The sequence below is a fragment of the Suricata suricatta genome, chromosome 14 (genome assembly GCF_006229205.1).
Source record: "Suricata suricatta isolate VVHF042 chromosome 14, meerkat_22Aug2017_6uvM2_HiC, whole genome shotgun sequence".
NCBI classification, from domain to species: Eukaryota; Metazoa; Chordata; class Mammalia; order Carnivora; family Herpestidae; genus Suricata; species Suricata suricatta.
Genome location: NC_043713.1, coordinates 30,589,437 through 30,610,277, shown reverse-complemented (window position 1 = coordinate 30,610,277; position 20,841 = coordinate 30,589,437). Strand labels below are relative to the sequence as shown.

The following is a 20,841-nucleotide window of genomic DNA, read 5'->3' as shown; positions in this document are numbered from 1 at the left end:
TAAAAAGCTTAAAACAGTATGTTCAGTAGGTATTACATATTGGTTTTATTTTTATAAATATGAGTTAACAATTTCCAAGTCCATGAGTAGGACAAGCAATGTGTAACATAGTGGGCTTTGGAGTCGGATGTGACTTGGAGTTTTACCTCTGGCATTTTCTAGCTACATGACTTGATCACATTACTTAACTTTCTGAGTCTTGGTTGTTAGAACTGAAAATGAGGACATTAATGGCAACTTTACAAAGGTATTGGAAGTATTTATGGACCCTCAGGCAGGTACTAAGTATGTACTAAGAGACCCATAGCTATGATTACCACTTCGCCTTCTTCCTTCCCTGAGGAGAAGCTTCACTAAGGCATGAGTATGGCTTATGAAGGTGGATCCACCTTTCCTACGAGACAAGGACAACAACATTGCTCACAAGATTATTTGGTAAAATGACAGTCACATTCAACAAAATGGAGTTCCAGTTTTAAAGGTCCTACTATAAATAGCTTTTGACCCTGATTAGAAACTTTTCTGTGATTCTCCCAAGGGCCCACTGATCCAACAACAACAAAAACAAAAACAAAAACAAAAAACTGAAAGGAAAATTCAGAACAATGAAATAGAGATTACAGAATAGAAATCAGGACATTCTGTTTCTAGCACAAACTCGGTAAAAGAGAATCCAGACCTAAAGCATATGGTTGATGGGCAGACGTCTTACTCCTGTACTAGTGAATACCTTCTTTACTTGGACACCATACCCTCTTCCAGCCAGCTTCTTATAAAGATCTACATGTTATACAAACAAATGGTTACCAAAGGGAGGTGGTGGGGGGAATGGGTGAAATAGATGATGGGGATAAGGAGCGCACTTGCCATGATCAGAACCGATTGATGTGTAGATGTGTTGAATCACACTACATTGAACACTTGAAACTAAAATCACACTGTATGTTAACTAACTGGAATTTAAACAAAAACTTTTTAAAAATATAAAAATAAAAATCTGCATGTTCTAAATAAAAATGCCAATATCCCTAACCTTTAAAAATATCAGCAAAAGAACTTCCCATTCTAACCACTAAATTTAATTTCTGAGAAGAAAATAAAAATAGGTATTAAATGGCATGAACATAGCTGGTCAAGGTAGGAAGCTTTTAAACATTTAAGAGTTGAGAAAAAACATGTACCAATAGATACAAACTTGAGGTCTTTTCTGATTACTTACTTTTCCCACTTATATATGATGCAAACTGATTAAAGAATAAATATAAAAAGAGGGATGCCCAGGTGGCTCAGTCAGTTAAGTGTCCAACTCTTGATTTTGGCTCAGATCATGATCTCACAGTCATGGATTGAGCTCCACATCAGGCTTTGAGCTGAGCATGGAGCCTGCTTGGGATTCTCTCTCCCTCTCCCTGCCCCTCTCCCTTGCTCACACTCTCTCTCTCAAAATAAATAAAAATTTAAAAATATACATACATGTGTGTACATATAAAAAAACCATAAAGAACACTGGAAGAATATACAGAAGTATACTGGGGTAGGAAAGATTTTCCTTTGTAAGATTAATTCAGAAGGCATAGAGAAGAACATCACAACCTACATGACTGCATATGACTACATCATACAACTTATAAACTCTCTTAAGACAAAGATATACAAACTAATTTAGAAGACAAGTAACAGAATTAGAGCCAAGTACAACATATGTAACCAAAGAAAGGATTAATATCTGTAACATATAAAATTATTTCAATCTATAATTTAAAAATGGCTAAATTATATTAAGAGATAATAAGCACACCTGCTTTGAACTCTGTGTATCTCTCTCTCTGCCCCTCCCCAACTCACACTGTCTATCCTCTCTCTCAAATATAAATTTAAAAAAACATTTAAAATTTTTAAAAATAAGCACAAATTCAGATGAAAATACTCAATCTCCCTGGTAGCCAGGTAAATGCAAATTAAAAATAACCACTAGAATTTGTTTTTCACTGCATATATACAAAAATCAATATACACCCTCATAAGGATGTAGTGATACAGGCCATCTATCTATCTGTGGGGCAAAGTTTAGAACAGCTCTTAAGGAGGGCAATTTTGCACTGATATGTATACCTTTTGACCCCAAATTTCTATTTCTAGGATACAAAAACTACAGAAATACACAGATGCCCAAAATTACATTAAAAATATATTTATTCCTGCATTTTTTATATTAGGAAAAAAAAGGAAGCCATCTGGATGCCCAGTAATAAGCAAAAGGTCGAATAAATTCTAGTACATGTTTAACAGAACACTGTACAGGACTCCAGACTGATCTGGAAATACATCTAAGCAATTGTAGCAGATGGTTTGTTTTGCTGTCTTCCTACATGAAGATAAGAAAATCTCCCATCCCACAAGCTTTTCTCCAATGTAACTCTTACTATCTTCCTACCTAGAAATGGGACTATGTTCCCTCTTTTTGAATTTTGATGGAATTATGACTATAGAGTTGAGTGGAAATGACACTGTGTGACCTCCCAATGTAACGTTGACTTTCTTCCTACCTAGAAATGGGGCCATGTTCCTTCTCTTTAAATTTGGGTGGAATTATGACTGCAGTGTTTGGTGAAACTGACCTCCCAGGCAAGGTCATGAAAGAAGATACAGCATCCTACTGGCTCTCTGTGGTTTGGGGTACACTTATTCTGGCAGAAGCCAACACCATTCTGTAGAGGAGCCTAAACTATCCCACACAGAGAGATCGGATGGAGACACCCACATGAGGGGAACTAAGGTCTCCAATCAATAATTACATCAACCTTCAGACACATGACTGAATAAACTTCCAGATGATTCCAGCTTCCATCTCTCAAGTCCTCTAAGCTCCAGACATTGGTAAGTGGAGACATACCTTGCATACTGTGTTCTCTCTAAGTTTCTGACCCACAGAATCTAGGAACATAATAAATGCTTGTTTTATGCCACTAAATTCTGGGATTATTTGTTATGGAGCTAAGTAGCTAGAACAGATACTTTATGTGAAAGATATCAAGTCTCATGACAATATATGTAGTATAATCCCATTTATGGAAAAATACCAGTCCAAACTATAAATGTAGGTGTGAATGCAGAAAAATATATGCATGTGTTTTAGTACAAGCCTAAGTATACAGACAACTGTCCAGAGAGATACACAGTATGTTGCAAATGTTACCTCAAGAGATAGGAGAAAGAATGGAACAAGAAGGTAAAGAGACATGAAACTTTCTCTCTAGATTTTTAGACTGTTAGAATTTTGTGCCACCAGCCTATTATTTACAGGGAAGAGGGAGAAGGAAGGGAAGAAACCATGAAAGGATAAAGAATAGATAAATAGCTTTGTCCAGAAACTGAAAATGTAGCTGAATCCATGAATAAATAAAATATATATCAGATTTAGGGGGAAAAGGATGACAAGGCTGAGCCTTGATAGAGAATTGGCATCTTGACACCACCATGTATAAGCTATATAATTCTGGACAATTCTTTCAATCCTTTCTAAGCCTCAAATTTCCTGACTATAAAATGAGGGTAATATTTTATTAAGGTCAGTAAAAGAATAAAATAAGATGCAGAATGAAAAGTCCCAAACATAATGCCTCAAATATACCAGGTTTTCAATAAAGGGGAAATTTTTCTTCACCTTTCTTTTTGAAAGAATGGAAAAAAAGGCCACTCATTCAAGTGAGCAAAAGTATAGAATAGGCAACTCAGTTAACAGGGAAAATGTACAGATAAAGCTAAATAAAACTTGAGGCTAATTTAAAGGGTAATCAGAGGCTATAAAAGAAAAATCTGAGCTGATCATATGCAAAAATGTACATATCATTGTAACTGATCCTTCGTTCCCATGCAACTTAGATACCCATGGTAGCTAGTTGTACTATGCAAGGTGCAACTGTTAGTGCTGCATGATATTGAGCACATGGCTTTCTTGATTAAAAAATAAAATCTAATTTCTTCTCCTCTACATACAAAGGAATACTTATGGCATTCCTTGGTTTCTGACCACCTAGCAATAATACAGCAAATTTTAAATCTAGGTGTTCTGAAAGAGACATAGTCCAAGGGGAGAAGAATGCACTTGAAAACCCATTAGAAACACATGCAGAGTGTCCTTTGAAGGCTCAGCTCCCCCACCCCATATTCTGCCCTGAGTGTAAGACCTTATTCCGAAAGGTTGAATAAAAAGGGAAGATAGACTAATGATTAAAAAAAAAAAAAATCAGATACAGCCTTGCCCCGATAGCCCACCCATCATACTTTCAAATAAGCTGATCACTTACAGTAGAGGTTATTTAGAACAAAGTGGAGCTCCAGAGTCCATTTATTTGAATGTATTTCCATTTCAATCACCCTGCTTCAGAAGTCGCCTCTCCTTCCCGTCACATAAGGTGAACAGATGTGATTTTAAGGACTTACTTCACAAACTCCTGCTCAGAAAAAACAGAGTTGTCTGGATAATTTCTTTTTTTTCCCCATTAGGAGCATAAGATTTAAAATTAGTTCATTTCTGATCCTACCCTTGTGAGGGCATCGTATTATTGAAGTTTCCTTTCAATACCCTTAGTCATAGGTTCCCAGATGAGTGAGTTTTCCTCCACTCTGGGCATAAATAGATTAAAGCGATCTGTTCAGGTGAGGAAGCAGGGATCAAGAAGACTTTCTGAAACTTTTCATTTCATTTGGCATAGTCATTGGTATACAAAGGCATCTCTCTAACATGAGTGGAACATCAGTTCCTTTTCCAGAAGAAGGGAAAAGGATGGATGGATCTAAAGAAAACCAACTACACAGTTTCTTGTGTACTAGATGCATTTGTTAAAAACAGCCTTTTATTTCAAATGATTTGCCAGGTTGGTGTATCCCTGAGACTAAATCTGGTTGGAGATATTGTACATTATGAATGTTTACTCATGTGCTTATTATTTCTATTATATTATAAAAACAATAATAAGAAACACTAAAAATAAAGATATAAAAAAAGAAATGTATCATCAATTTTTACCTTTTCCACGACTAAGTAAAAATAATGGCGTTATCAACCAACATGCCATTTTTGAGCACTACTATCACCCAAAACACTCCGAGATAAAACAAGACCCCTACCCTCCGTAATGAAAAGATAAAAATTAAACACACACAGGGTGTCTGGGTGGCTCAGTCAGTTAAGCAACTGACTGGATTTCAGGTCAGTCATGATCTCACGGTTGGTGGGTTTCAGTCTGATATTGAGCTCTGTGCTGGCAGTGTGGAGCCTGTTTGGGATATTCTCATATTCATTCTCATTCTCTCTCTCTCTCTCTCTCTCTCTCTCTCTCTCTCTCTCCAACCCCCTCTAAGTACTAAATAAAAATTTAAAACATTAAACACACACAAAAACTATAAAAATATAAGAGTGTTCTGAATAAATGAAAAATAAATGGGGTGCATGTGTGAAGGCAACGGTGTATGGGAATTCTCTGTACCTTCCATTAAATTTTGCTATGAAACTGCTCTAAAAAACAGTCTATTTAATTGGTAAAGAGAAAGATGATAGATACATAGATAGACACATAGAGAAGGTCATCTAGAATGACTTGTCAAAAATAAGGAGTCATAGAAAGCTTCTTAGAAGAGGTGGACCTTGATTTGGAACTTGAGAGGGAGTAGAAGTGGGATAAACTTAGTGAAAGCAGAGAACTTCAATGAGCACAAGCCAGGAGCCCAAAAGGTTTGGACTTCATAGAAACCATTGTCATTATATCAAAAGGAACATGCTGGAAAGTATTTATAAATAAATCTGAAAAATGGAATAGCTAGAAGGTAAGGTCCTTGTTTTAAAATTACAACATCAATCATTCCTACTAATTTATGCTATACCACGCCTATTCAATAGGGTCAAGACGCAGAACTAATTAATGATGAGGTTGAAGCTCTTAGAGCCAAGACATATTATTTCAGAAAATTTGGTAGTGGCCTTTCACAATGTCCACCTTTGACACTAGGTGCCTGGGCCAGCCTGAGAAATTTCTAGCACAACAGAGGTGGAAATATTCAACGATGCAACTTCTGTTTAGCCAGACTAAGAAAACAAGATAGTTTCTCAGGGAAAAATAAAATAAAATCCTGATTCCTGCAAAAATTTTCTCAGAGGAAGGAGTTCAAGGGGAGAAGTGCCAAGAGCAACTGAAGCAAACAGAAAAAAAATAATAATAATAACCTCATGTAATGGTGATTTGAAGGGTAGGAAGGAGGTGTGTGAATTTAATTATCATAACACCAGTTTGTCAGGAAAGCTAAACTCAACAAGAAAGTCCTTAATCATTAACACTGTCACACCAGAAGAGTGTCTTCTCGCAACTGCTGGTTTAATAGATTCAGGATGACAAAGGGAGCCTGCAGACAAGAACCTGTCAATTCTGCTACACAGAATATCAGAGAAACCCTGAGTGCGTGCGTGTGTGTGTGTGTGTGTGTGTGTGGTGTTTTCAGGGTCCATATTTGTTTCCCCTTTTGCTTCTCACCCTTTGTCCTTGAAAATTCCTCCCTCATGTTCTCTTAAACAAATTGGCAATGCCTACTTTGCTCCCTTGCACTCCTTCCTCCCAGTTCCTTCTGCTTGCTTTTCTCCCTAAAGGTTTTACTCATCTTCACTGTCTGCTTCCAAAGGGGGCCGTGTTATTGAAAACCATTCTCAAACCACACTGTCTTTCCAGCATGCTCCTCCACTCCCACCTTCATCTAATCTCAGAAGAGAAGCTTCTAAACCAGTGGCATAGGTTGAGAGGTAGTTAGAGGCCACCTCCTGGCTCAGATACCCACAGCCAGGACCTATGCCGATGAAGAGGTCAGACTTAATTGGTCTCTTGTTGACGACTGCCACTTCTCCCCTCCTCGCCAGCCGAGGAACATGGCAGGTGGTTCACCAAGACACACACAGTCGTTCACCTCTGCAGGCTCACAAACTGCTCCTCTAAATCAACACCCTTTTCTTATTCCCTCCTCACTTCTCCCAGCACACAGTCTTTAAAAATAACCTACTGATTTAGCATTTAAATTGGGAATATTTATACTAATATCAGAGCTAAGTTATCTAGATGGGGTGATAGTGTTGGGGAGGGAACTTTGGGCAAATACTGAAAGATCACAAGTCCCAAAAGAGAAAAAATAGTTCCATATCACCCAAGAGAGTATTAGTCAGAACAATGAAATGAGATTGAAGGTAAATATCTGCTCTACTGCAAAGGAAGAGCTCCTAACCAAGAGTCGATGAGATAGCAAGATGGTTTCTGTGGGAAATGGTAAGAACTACAGCAGCAAGGTCATTGACGATGAACCCACAAAGTGTCGGAAATAAACTGGAAGTAACATTCTATTCAAAGGGCTCAATTTGGTCAGTGCCCAATCTGGTCAGCGCGTGGTAAGAGCAGATTTCCCCATTTGGACATCTGTCATTCTCAGACTTTGAGCAAGGTGGAAAGCTGCTATTCATTTTTTGTACATTTTTTGGTCCCAATTTTAAATACAGTTTTATTTAAGACACTGCATTTTCCATTTACAATATAGTGCTTATAAAGATTGTACGAGATGAAGAATTCCTGACACTTGTGAGGGGTAAAATTGGCTTGCTGTCATCTTCCAAAAATACATCTCTATGATAGTCTTCATTTATTTCATAATCACAGGTCTCTGCTGTATCTTTGCTATATATGAACTCATCAGACAACTGAAGTTAATCATATCTTGTTTCATAACAATCTTTTGCAGGACATACCCCTTTTATATTATTAACAATTTGGGGGTGCCTGGGTGACTCAGTTAAGCATCCAACTTTGGCTCAGGTCATAGTCTCATGGTTTGTGGGTTAGAACCCCGTGTCGGATTCTGTGCTGACAGCTCAGAGCCTGGAGCCTGCTTCAGATTCTGTGTCTCCCTCTTTCTCTGCCCCTCCCCTGCTCATGTTCTGTCTCTCTTTCAAAAATTAAAAAAAAATTTTTTTTTAAATTTATACTGTTAGTGATTTGTATTTGTATTTCCCTAGCTAGGTGATCACTTCTTTGAGGACAGAAGATACTTAGCTCCTCAAAACTATTAGCATTGAACCTTCCACATAGTAGCCAATCATGAAAATGTCCAAAATCACTATCATCAAATGTTACTGAAAATGGAAATGAGTACAAATCACTGTGCATCATGTGTCAGAGAACGTACTGAGAAATTGAATCTAATCTTCAGAACAATTATTTCCCTCATTTTACCAAAGAGGCTGAGGTTTAGACATATAAGGGAAAAATATTTACCTAAAATCTTTCAATTGGCAAGTCACAGAGCTAGAATTAAAACCCATCTAATGCTACTGTTCCAGATCCAAAAGTCACAAAATCCAATAGCACATAGCAAGAGCTAACTTTCTTGGATGTCATGCAACAGGCATTGGGCTAAGTGCTTCACATATGTTAGCTAGCTTCTTATGCCAGCACTACTACTACACAAACCACAACCATTTATAGAGGAGGAAACCTGCACCCAGAGACATCAAAGAAAAGGCCATACAGCTAGTAAGGAGCAGAGCTCCAATCTGCACCCCACTGGTCTCATTCATGGGCACCACGCTCTTCACAATTTTGATATACCACCATTCATATAAACAAACTCAAAACTGAAGAAAAAAATTTAGGTTATTAAGCATCTAGCCCCATGCCATTTCCACCACAGCATAATTTGCTGATTCAATCATTGCTTAGAAGTGATTTTCCACTGAATTTCATTTATTGTCTATCCCTAAGTCCATAGAAGCTTCACCCAGCCTTGTTAAGACAATTCAACACTGCTCCTGTACCTTGTTTTAAATCCAACATACAAACACTAAAAGTGATCTTAGGTGAGGAAAAAAAGTAATACTCCTGCTCAAGCACCCCTTACAGGAATTGGTGGTGAGCCACAATAAAGCTTAAAGCTGCCCTTGAAGTCTCAGGCAGGGCATTTGCACAAGAGGCAGAATAGTGTGCTAACTGAAGTGTTGTATATGAAGGCCCTGGTCACAAACTAAACCCATGGTTCAAAAAAAAAAATCCATGGCCTATTTTCCAATGTTTCCTAACACTTATTGATATATATCATTAATTAGTAATGAGTCCTCATAATGAAATTTTAAAGATAACATACTATAGAAACGAAACCCATTAAGCAACAATACTCAAGCCACACACCCCTTGAGGGCAAGCATACCATATCTTCCATGGGCATCAGAGCCTTGGTACAATACTAAACACATGGGAAATCTCTGATTAGTGAAAGGTGAATTTGACTGAATCTTTCTAGAGTCTTATCCTGACTCTATCACTAGTTAACCAGACAACAAGCCACTTAGGATAAAGTGAAGGCAACAGGCATAGAGGCCTGGAATATGGGAGAACATGTCTTCAAGTTATGCAAAAAAATCACAAATCTACCGGGTCCTTGCATTAGCTATAGCCTGAATAAATATTTTACATACACACTTTTATGATAATTTTCCTTCAACATAATACAGATGCAGGGTTAGATATATTGAATCAGAGGACATTTGTGGTTCCTCTCTATTCCAAGTTTGTCTGTTTTTTAATTAATCTTTATACCCAAAATGGGGCTTGAACTCAGGATCCTAAGATCAAGAGTTGCATGCTACCAACCCTATTCTAAGCTTCTATGATTCTTTGGCTTGAAGCAGAGAGGGAGAACTTGACAATGCTTTTTAAAAGATGTATGCTTCATTCTTAGAAATTGCTTTTGGTGATCACAATTCCTATAGATTACTACCGAAATTACTATCAGAAATGTTCATACGTCCACATATAGTTCTATAAATAATGTTTTCTGAAAATTTTCTGAATTAAAAACATCATTATCATCTTTAGTTGGGTGTCCTTGCCTTCTTCCAAAGAAGGATGCAGTGAGCTTTTCTATGGTGGATGTAGATTTCTCAGTCTCCTCTCTCATATCCCTCCGGAGATTATTTGCTCTTTTCAAATGAACCACTGTTACTGTTGTTGTTGTTTTCCTGAAATTCCCATACATATTCACATTTATGCTGTTCAACTAACTGGGGGAGCCCTTTTGCTAGTCTTCAGACATATCTAACTTCCCTTGAGCTTTTTCACCTTGGACTATCACTATTAGCTACTCCTTTGTACACACAGTGGCTGTGTGCCTAACCCAGGGCATTTCACTCTGCCTGATGTTATAGTTCATTGTTTGTATGGTTCTGTACTCTCATTACTAGTAGCCTGGAAGCTAGCAGAGTTAATTATGACTATCACTCATTTATCTTCTTTCCCCTAGACAACCTAGCTAAGGTGAACTCTAAGTGTTCATTAAATGCCCTGAATGAGTGAAATGATAGATGAAGTAACCAGAGAAAGCAAAGATCTTTGATTATGAAAAACTACATTTGAATTCAAAAAGTTTAAACTGGTTTCCAACTTGTATCTGACATGGTTTAAAGTAAATTTAAATTAAAAAAAAATCTTACCCTCCTACTCCTAATTACCTGATGTTCTTTACACTTTATCAAAAGACAAGTGACAGGAAATAAATTCTTTCTGCAGCTTCCTGGCCCTGCTTCTATACTCTACAGAAAGAATTAATAAACCAACATTATTCCTGGAACTAGGTTGATATAAATTGATGGTTCTAGTGCTCAAACCAAGATGTGGTGGTAGGATAAGACTCTGAGAGCATAAATTTTTGTTAAAGGAAGAAACTACATTAATTCTATCACCACATATAACAAACCTAAAATTAAAAAAAAAAAGAAACATAGAAAGGAGAAAATTACAACATTTCCTTTGTGGAGGTGAGCATAGAGAAGGGAAGGAAAAATACATTTATTCTTTTAAGTTATTTCTAAACCAAGTGGAAGAAATTAGACATAAGAATGAAGACACTAGCTAAAACAGAGAATATTGCATTGAGTTTATTCTCATTGTAAAATTGTTTCTTCTATAAACTGCAGAAGGGCAGTATACCATTAAGCACAGGACCCAGGACACAGAGTTGACAACTGCTAACATGAACAGATTGCTTCATCCTGGTCCGGTACTGTGCTAAGCTCTTTACTTGCCTATAATATTTTATCCTTACAATAGCCCTTTGAACTGTGAATTGAGGACTGTTATTATCTCCATTTTTCAGATGAGCTTTAATAAGATTAGGCTGCCCAAGATGATGGGCTTAGTAAGCAGTGAGACCAGGACTCAGACCCAGGTAGTGTGATTTCAAAGTCTTCACCACTTCCTATTCCTAGTATGGCTCAATAATAGGAAATCTGGAATATAATCTGAATTCTGTATTTGAGCTAGATTTTGAAATAAGCAGACCATTCAACAAACCCCGGCTGAGGATAATATTTTTCAGTTTGAGAGATTAACATCAACAAAGATGTGGAAGTAAGAAAACAAGAGGTATCCCCAGGGATAAAATTGACCCAGTGTGATAAGAGCACAATATCTATGGAGACAGCGGGGATGGTAAAGTGAGGTCCTGGAGGCCAAATCTGATCTAACACGTGTTTTTGTACAGCCAGTGGCTGAAGAATGGTTTTCACATTTGTAAAATTGAAAAATTTTTTTAAGAATAATATTTCAGAGTAAGTGAAAATGATATGAAATGTATAAACTTTGAATAAAATGTCCACTAATAAAGTTTTATTGGCACTCAGTCATGCTCCTTCATTTTGTACTGTCTATACTGTACAAAGTTATCTGTAAGTAGTCACTTACAGAATTGAATGGTTCCAGTATAGACTGTGGGGCCTGAAGAGCCTAAATTATTTACTAACTTGCCTTTTACAGTAAAAGCTTACTGGTTCCTCATCTACCAAAGTACTAGAGGAATGTTTAGAAGGGTATGTACATGATAGGCAGTCTTAAAAACAGGCTGATCAATCATAATTTAAAAGGTACTGGATCCAAAACTCTTAAAAATTTTGAGACATAAAGTGAAATAATCAGGATCCTAAGTGTTTAAGATATAAGACATTTTCAGATGTGTTCTGTAATGATCATTTATTATAAGGCCACAAAGCGAAGCAGGACAGCAAGGCAACTGCCTCAGGAACAGGATAGCCTTTTTGGGTCCTATGGCTTCCAACTTCCAAGGAAAGCAGTTTATCTACCCCAGGACTCACCATGACCTCAGGCAAGCCACCGACCTTGTGTGCTCATAGCATTCATTCCTCCAAGAGAAATTATTTGGTTGGATTGATGCCTTATTCCATAAAGTACAGTGGTTAGCCTCCTGCATATCCAGCTTGTCCATGGCTGCCCTCAACTGAGACCATTCTTTGGTCCAGACAAAAGCAGAAAAGTGCAGTTTCTGAGGTGCCTAGCAACTACACAAGAACTGTCCTAAAAATCTGATCCATTTTATCTACCATTTTAATCACTTATCTTTCCTGCAGCATTCTTTCTTTTACTGCAATTACTTTTGCTCTTTTCCAAAAGAAAGAAGAAAGGGAGGATTGAAGAGGAGGGAGAGAAGAAGGATATGGGAAAGGGAGAAGGAGAGAAAGGGAGGGAAGGAAGGTGAAAAAAAAGGAAAGGAGTAAGGGAGGAAATAGAGAGATATGCTCTTGAGAGTATATCTCTCCATTAGTGATGACAAGTCAGTCATTTATTCTCCTTTAAGATCTTTATTTGTGTCATACTTACTTTGAATAAAATAGCAAAAGATTATCTATATAACCAGCTCAGCAAGTCCCAACAGCTCTCAAATCTGGATCCTTCAAAGGTTTTGCCCTCTCTTCTTAAGTGTTTAAACTATTTGAAGAGAACAGCGAAAATCCATAGTTTTGCTGCAAACGGTATCGATAGAGAGAATCTGAGTTCTAAGCTTCACTCTGTCACTCATTAGCTATAAGATCCTCAGGAAGCCAAAACCTTTTGGAGCCTCATATTAGTCAGATATAAAATATGAGTAATGGTATTTCTATGACATATTTCACATCTGACTCAAGTGATCAAATGGGAAGATTTCAAGCTTCAGAATGTCAAGCTTCAGAAACTGTCAAATATAGGATACATATGAATAAAGAATATAAACATTAGTATGCACAATATACATTACAGGGCTACAGAACAATGAGTCATGCCAGGCCAGATTGATAAGGGTTGCTTTGTGAATGATTTAGAATTTCATCAGGATCCTAAAGAAACAGGAAATATTTTAGGCTGGAACAATGGTATGGAATAAGGCTTGAGGTATGTTCAAATGAGTAACTAGCACAATGGGAACAGACTAAGTACAAAGTCAAGGGAGATGAAGGTGGAAAAGGTAAATTTAAGCCAAACTGTTAGAGTTGAATGTCAGGGTTAGAAGTCTGGAGTTTATTCAGGAGACAAAGAGAGATATTTTAGACTAATGATTTGGAAATAGCATGCAGGGTAGATGAGGAAGAGCATGGGGAACAGGGCTATTAGAAGCTATTACTCTCACCAATCCAGAAATGAGATCGGGTTCTACTAAAGTTATGGCTGCACTGGCTACCATGAAGATTTTTATCAAATGATCAAGATGCTATTGTTGGAAATGGTGAAGTCATAAATGGGAGCCATCCTAGAAGAAAAATTAACTCACTTTCAGCATCAGTTTTTGAAGTGATGGCATTTGGGACTTGAAAAGACTCTAATATATCACTCAAAAAAGGATCTGGGGAAGGAATGAGCTAAAAGGGATTTGGAGCCCCAGAGAAAGACAGGAGGCAACCATTTCTCCACACTTATGGATTGAGCAGGTTCTCCATACAAAGCATGAGGGAGACTTAGAGCCATGCCGCCAGAAGGGAAGCCAGCTCCCCGGGGAGAAAGAAATGCAGAACTGTCATATTGTGGCCAGTGATGGTCTAAACCCGACCTTCTCCAGAGATCTTCCACATAAAGAAAAACTACAACTCAAGACAAATGTTTTTGAACCAGGCAAATGGGGAACCAAACACCAAAGAGAGCTGATTTTTATTTAAATACAATATTTTTATTACTTTTCTGGAAATTTGACACAAATCCTCATTTTAAACTAGACAAAGCGGCATAGTTTTTTTCTTTCAAAATGATTGACACTCAAAAGGTAATACCCTTTAAATTCCTCCAATTAAAGTAAATTTAATTTTAAGTTTAATTAAAGGAAACTTTAATTAGAAAGAAGATTAAATTTTAATTAAATTTCACTAAAATCTTCATACCGGCCTTTACAGCTAATATTTCTGTCAGAAACCAAATCCCTTCTTAATATTCTTAAATTCTATTCTAGCATTTTCCTTCGTATTAAAACAGCATCTCACCAGCTGAACCTGCCACTGTGAAAATTATTCCCATCTTAAAATACTGGAAATGCAACTGAGGAACCAAAGTCTCCCTGGGCAGAGGAGAGAAAACAACAGATTCTATTATTGATGAGATTTTTATTTTCAATCTCTTTCCAGTCCTTTCTGAGGCGATTAGGTATGGTGGGCCTGCTGTGAGCCAGTTGTACTGAGTCCACAGCATCAACAAATGTTTATGGAACACCTACTGTGTGCGTGGCCCTGCACTAAGTTTTCTGTCTAACAGGGAAACATTGTTAAAATACCAGCTCAGGGAGAGGTCCCAGCCAACAGAGCCTGGACCAACTCTGCCTCTTGGATTCTTTGGCTGCTTCCCTCTTCCTCGAGTGAAGAAGAGAAACATCATCTGACACCTGACTGGTGCAGGATCTTTTCACTGCCCCATGATGCCCCACAGCGCACTATCAGGAAGAGCCCCAGATTAAAAGTAAAAAGTCAGATTCTAGACCTACACTGCTGCAAGACAGCTTTATCATCTTTAGGGAAAACCTAAATTCTTCATTCTCATGTTCTTCGTCTACACATTGGGGTAATAAAACTCGTGAGGCCTAACTTTCCAAAGATGTCATAAGGATCAAGTGAAATACTGTAGATAGAAAAAAAGCTTCTGAAAACTGCAAAGTGCTGCATATTCCTACAGATGACACCTTCCTATTGCCACACTGTGCATCCTCATTTCATTCCTCCCAGGACCCAAGCCCTGCTCTCTACTGATTCAAACCCAAGTTCAGCTCATATTTTATCTCCTCCCCAAAGCTGGTACTGAACAAAGACCCCCTGAAAAAAATTCTCTTGCTTGGATACTTATATATATATATGAACCCTGGCCTAGATTGCTTTATATTTAGAGAAGATACTGATATACAGCAGAGTCTTCCATTTTGACATACATGAAACGAGCTTCAAGATCCCAAGCATTGGAGTGAAGTTAAAATAAAATGAGAACAAACAATTGCATTAAGAGAATGCTACCTTTACTTTGCCTGACAGGAAGTAAATCTCCTCTTTGCAGGTTATTAGACTGAGTTTCCAATCACTGTGAACAGAGGACTGTGCTGAGCTCTATACCCACTATTACATGTGTCAGTTCAACACCCCATTTCTTTGAGTAGCTAACATGTTCAGGGGCCTATGCTGCATGCTACAAAAAAACTTTAATTTTTCTGTTATCATCTCCTAACAACCGATCTCCCTGGCATCCCAGGCCACTGTTTGGCCTTGGGCCTGGAAAGCTTCTCCTAAATCTACTTACCCAGGCTTCAAAAATGCTACCAAACCCAAGATCTTGCAAGAAGCCTGTCTGAGCCCAGCCCTTCCTTAGGAATTCCTGGATCCCTAGGACTTGATAACAAACGAAGAAGCCTTTGATGTACTGGCTCTTTGCTGTACCCTGGGTCCCAGTCCTGTTCCTTCACCTGTCTGCAGTTTCCACAAGGACAGATCTGTGTTTTATGCTCCCTTAGTAGCACCTACAGTCCTTGGGCCCCTGATATGCAGACACAGAGACATAGGAGGTAACCAAGAAACATTTATTCATTAACTTTTCTAGAAAGGAGTAGAAGTCCTATTCTAATTCATTAAGTGCAGGGTACACTAGAGATATAATTCTCACAAAGCACAGAAACAATGATTATTCAAGAAGCAAGGAAAAGAAGAAAAATAAGAAGTGGAAGATGGAATGAAAAGGTGCTTAAATCAGTGGTCCTGGCAGACGGTAAAGATGAGAATGTGGAGGTGGCTTTTCCCAGTGGGTTGAGAGGCTCCCAGCATGAGAAAGAAATCAAGGGCAGAGGACTCAGAGACGACTGTGTTTCCATGGCCAACTCTGGGCCTGGGGTGATCCATTATTTAACTGTAAAATGGGTACAGGGTAATTCTCATGTTCCTACTTTAAGGACTTTTATGAAATCTAATTATTTATTGTTTGTAAAGGGCTTTGAACTCTCCAGATGAAAGACACCATGAGCAGTTAAAAGGATGACTCTAGACCATTATTAGCTGTAGTTAGACTCAAAGTGAGAGGAATGACATGACCATTTTCAGCACACCTGTCAGCTCAGCCTTTTTTTTTTATCATTTGTAGGATTTTTGTGGCTAAATTAGAACTGCTCTTCATTACTTTTTCACTGGCAATTAAAAAAAGATCAAAATGGGACTTGTAAAAAGGAAGCTGAATGCTAATTTTTTCTCTCTATAGAAAGGCAAAACATACATCTCAGGAATCCTTTCCTATTACATTTAGAGTCTGCAAGAATTTTAGGGGAAATGGGACTTTCCTCCTCTGCCTCAGAAAAACTAGATCTAAAAGAACTAAGGTGAGAAGGTAAAACAGCACTTTTAAGTGTTGATTTTTCCTTCTTTACACCAGTTACTAAACTTCCCTACTGCCAAGAGATATAAATTCTTTTTTTTTTTGAAGTTGAATCTCTGAATAGAATCATCATTCTCATTATCAAAAATGCTGCCAAAAATGAATTCTAACACTTCCTAATTCTCTTCCTAATTCTTCCATCCCCCTTCCTTAAAGGGAAGGTGAGTTTCTCAAGGATCCAATGGAACTGAAGTATGATCATTTTCTCTTCCTCTTCTAGCAGAAGATTTCTTTAGGGTCCTTTTCCATCCAGGGCTATCATCTACAGGTCATGTCCACCTCATGCTGAGGTTCCCATATGCCTCTGGTTTTCCTTCTTTCTTGCCTTTCCCTTCACCTTCTCACTTCCAGAAATATTTAACTGAGAATTGGTTTCCTCCAATCTTTTTTTTCTTTCTAGCTTTAGTGAGATATATTTGCAAATGAAAATTATATACACTTACATAGGTGTGATGTTTTGATATATGTAAACATTGTGAAATGAGTGTCACAGTTAAGCTAATTAAAATATCCATCACCTCATATAGTTATGATTTTTGTGCGTGGTGAAAACATTTCTATCAACTGTCTTAGCAAGTTTCAAATATATAAAGTAGCATTATTAACTATAATCATCATACTGTATATTAGACCTCCAGAACTTATTCATCTAACATAACTTAGCCTTTGTACCCTTTGACCTATATCTCCCCATCTCCCACCCCATTCTACTCCCTGTTTTTATAAGTATGACTTTTTTAGATTCTTCATATAAGTGAGACAATGCAATAGCTGTCTTTCTGTTTCTAGCTTAGTTCACTGAGCATAATGTTCTCAAGGTTCATCAATGTTTTCATAAATAGCAGGATTTCCTTCTTTTTAAGGCTGAATAATATTTCAGTGTGTGCATATGTGTGTGTTTGTGTGTTACACATTTTCTTTATCCACTCATCCCTTAACAGACACTTAGGTTGTTTCTATATATAATGACCATTGTGAATAATGTTACAGTGAACACCGAAGTACAAATGTCTCTTCAAGATACTACCATTATATCCTCTGGATATATACCCAGAAGTGGGGTTATAGGATCATACGGTAGCTCTCTATATATATTTTTTGGTAGCTGTATTTATTTTTTTGAAAACCTCCATACTATTGTCCTAAGATCCTGGAGAATTAGGGCTAACCATAGTCATTGTTCTTGCTTCTTTTGAGTAATTCCCCTTCCTCTCTTACACACTGAAGTCAATTCACCAACATGGATATGCATGCTGGAGTTACTAATGGAGATTAGGAAAAAGCCAAAGTGTCAACCGCTTCTTTTCCATCTTTGATTAATCCTCACAGATAACTTAAGAATCTAGATTTTTAAATAATTCTTGAAGATGACAAGTCTAACCCAAAACAAGGAGATGAGAATGAGTTGATGGGAAAATAAACTTTTGAACTGAAACGATTCCTGTTTCTCCTTCCAAAGCTGGGAGATGACAGAGTTTTACATAACATTATGCCTCCACAAGAGCATCTAACAACAAAAGGAGGTGAAGTATCCCACCCACATGTGCTAGTATGGCAAAGATCCACTTTGTCCCAATCCAGGAGAGTTATAGGATCCCAAACAGTGCTGTGGATTTGTAAGGAACTTTTTTTGGCCCCCCTTCAAAAGTCTTGTGTCCATACTCAGGGTATTCATAAGTATTCTGTAAAGGGCTTTTCATCCTACATTAATACTTGTGTAACACCGGACTATTCAATCTAAAAGTATCGTGAATGTGTGTTTAATGAGTCTACCTTTTTCATAAACTGTTTCTCCAACACAAGTTTCTCTTTTCAATAATTGTTTCTCATTTTCCATTGCTGCTATTGTTGCTGTATTATATACATTATATAATACAAAGCCAAAGGTATTCATTTCAATAAATTCTTATGATATAATAATTAAACAGCAATGGCGGCAACAACAACAAAACAAAACAAAAAAACAACTAAATGTTCAGGAATAGGAGCAAAGACATGGAACTTTTAAAGACTCCACAACATCATTTCTTTACTCACTCTCCCAGAGTCCTATTTCCAAGAGAATCTGTGCCTTACATCTTCCACTTTGCACACACACAAACAATACCCTCTCTGCTCTCATACCCTATACACACATAAACATGGTACTTCTCATTAGCTTCATTTCCAAGACTGCTCGTGATGTTCAAATGTCTTCAAGCATCTTTCGTTCCCTTACAAAACCCCATATTCATCTCTGATGTATCACCCATCACAAAACATTTGAATAAAAACATGAAAAAAATTATTCAACCACTATATCAAGCATTGGGGTAGGAGACAGGTGACCTATACTCTGATCCCAGCTTTGCAAATAATTAGCTTTGTGGCTCTGAATAAATTCATTTACTCTAATTTCTTTATCGGTAACACAAGGAATATAACTGTCCTGCCTATTTTACAAGGTTGTTATGAGATAATAATTGAAAACTAAATATACACCTGAGGCCAATTGTTTATTACTGCCTATATCTTCCTCATTATCTCTGTCTCTGGCATCCTGAGACCTCTCTCTGATGATGACCATCTCACCTATTTAAAATTCATCCTTTCATTCATTCAGCACATGTTTATCATATACCAACTATATACCAGGCCTCAGGGGCTCACACACTCATGGGGAAGGCAGAGAACTTGGTAGAATTGTACCCCATGTGAGCAGTGCCCAATATGCTGGGTAAAACCTCGCCCAGGCGGTGAAAGCACAGAAAGACCTGAGGCAGTCCATACATATATATATATATATATATATATATATATATATATATGGGGTGGACATGTGTCTTATTTTGCTTTTCCTTCTCAGCTGCTCAGCGTTCATTCCTCTTTCCTAACAGGATCTTCTTTGAGGAATCTACTCTTTCTCCTATGGGCATAGAAGCAGACTCAACCTTAAGCTAATTGGGTGGTCCTTCCCAGACACATGAAACTTGTTCACAGTGACAGTAGAGATTTTAAATAGCAGAATTCACTGATTATAGCCATGGCCCCTGACCCAGCTCTCCCTGCTGTAAGACTGTTCCAGTCATTACCATTTCCGCTTCTCCAGAGCTGGCTCAGTTCCTGTCTTCTTCCAAGCCTGGTTCTCACATTCTCTGAGTTGGCTGTATCCTTCCACTAAATTTCATGTTTGCTTTAGTTAGCCAGAATTATCTGAACAGCAAAAACCAAATTAAAAAAAAAAACTAACATTAATATGCCTGCATGCTACACACAATGTGTTTCTGTGAAAGTGTCTCAAACATACAGGCCTACCTAAGGGCTCAATCCACATTCATTCATTCAAGCAACAAATACCCACTGAACATAAACTAAGTGTCAGGCACTATGTCCATGTGCAGCTCACTGAAGGGCAGGGAGAAGAGTTAACAGGTAATTATATGTATAATATGTAGCAAGAAAGCCAGAGGCCTTCTGAAGAGTGTGGAAGGCAGCCTGGAACCTTTGCTTTCTATGAAGAAGTCATATTCTGCCTTAGACAGGAAATGAGTCAGCTAGGTAGAGGCTGGGGAGAAGTTCCAGAAGGAGGGAACAATAAGTTCCTCTGGTAGAAGACCAGGCACACAGCCACTGCCTCTCTATTTCATGAGTCACCAGAGTGCAGGGCAAAGGGTTATGAAGAAGAAGCCAGGAAGGTGAGTGCTAACTCTGGTCCTACAGTTAACTCACTGTGAACCTAACAAGGCACTTCCTTTTTTTTTTTTTATGCCTATTCCCTTGTCTGTGAAATGAGAGTAGACAGATACATAATATGAAAAATTTCTAACATTTTATGATTTTATGTTTATTTCTCATGTCTATAATAGATGAATAAAGGAGAGGCATGAACCTCATCTAAAAGGACCACCCATCCTATCTTCTTACAGTCTTCTCCCTGCTGCTCTGACCACAGGATGGGGCCAATGTGGTGCAAACAACTTTGGGAAGTAATGAAAGGGCACAAAGGCACAGGTAGGCAGGGTGCAGAAAGCAGAAAGTTTCCAAAAATGCAATTAATTTTCATTCCATCAAGAATTAACCCTAAGGTGTATCCATTTTCCTCTTTGCTGCTATTTAAGACAGCACCTCTTTC

General features: G+C 37.8%; 1 long non-coding RNA gene across 1 annotated transcript in view; it reads right to left on the bottom strand.

The window, feature by feature from the left end:
• The window catches only part of LOC115277904, a 208,414-nt gene extending 188,515 nt beyond the window's left edge, over positions 1–19,899 (bottom strand). The window contains exon 1 of the long non-coding RNA XR_003902573.1: positions 19,802–19,899. This is a non-coding gene — a long non-coding RNA (uncharacterized LOC115277904). The remainder of the gene's footprint in view (positions 1–19,801) is intronic.
• Between the last annotated feature and the right edge of the window lie 942 nt (positions 19,900–20,841).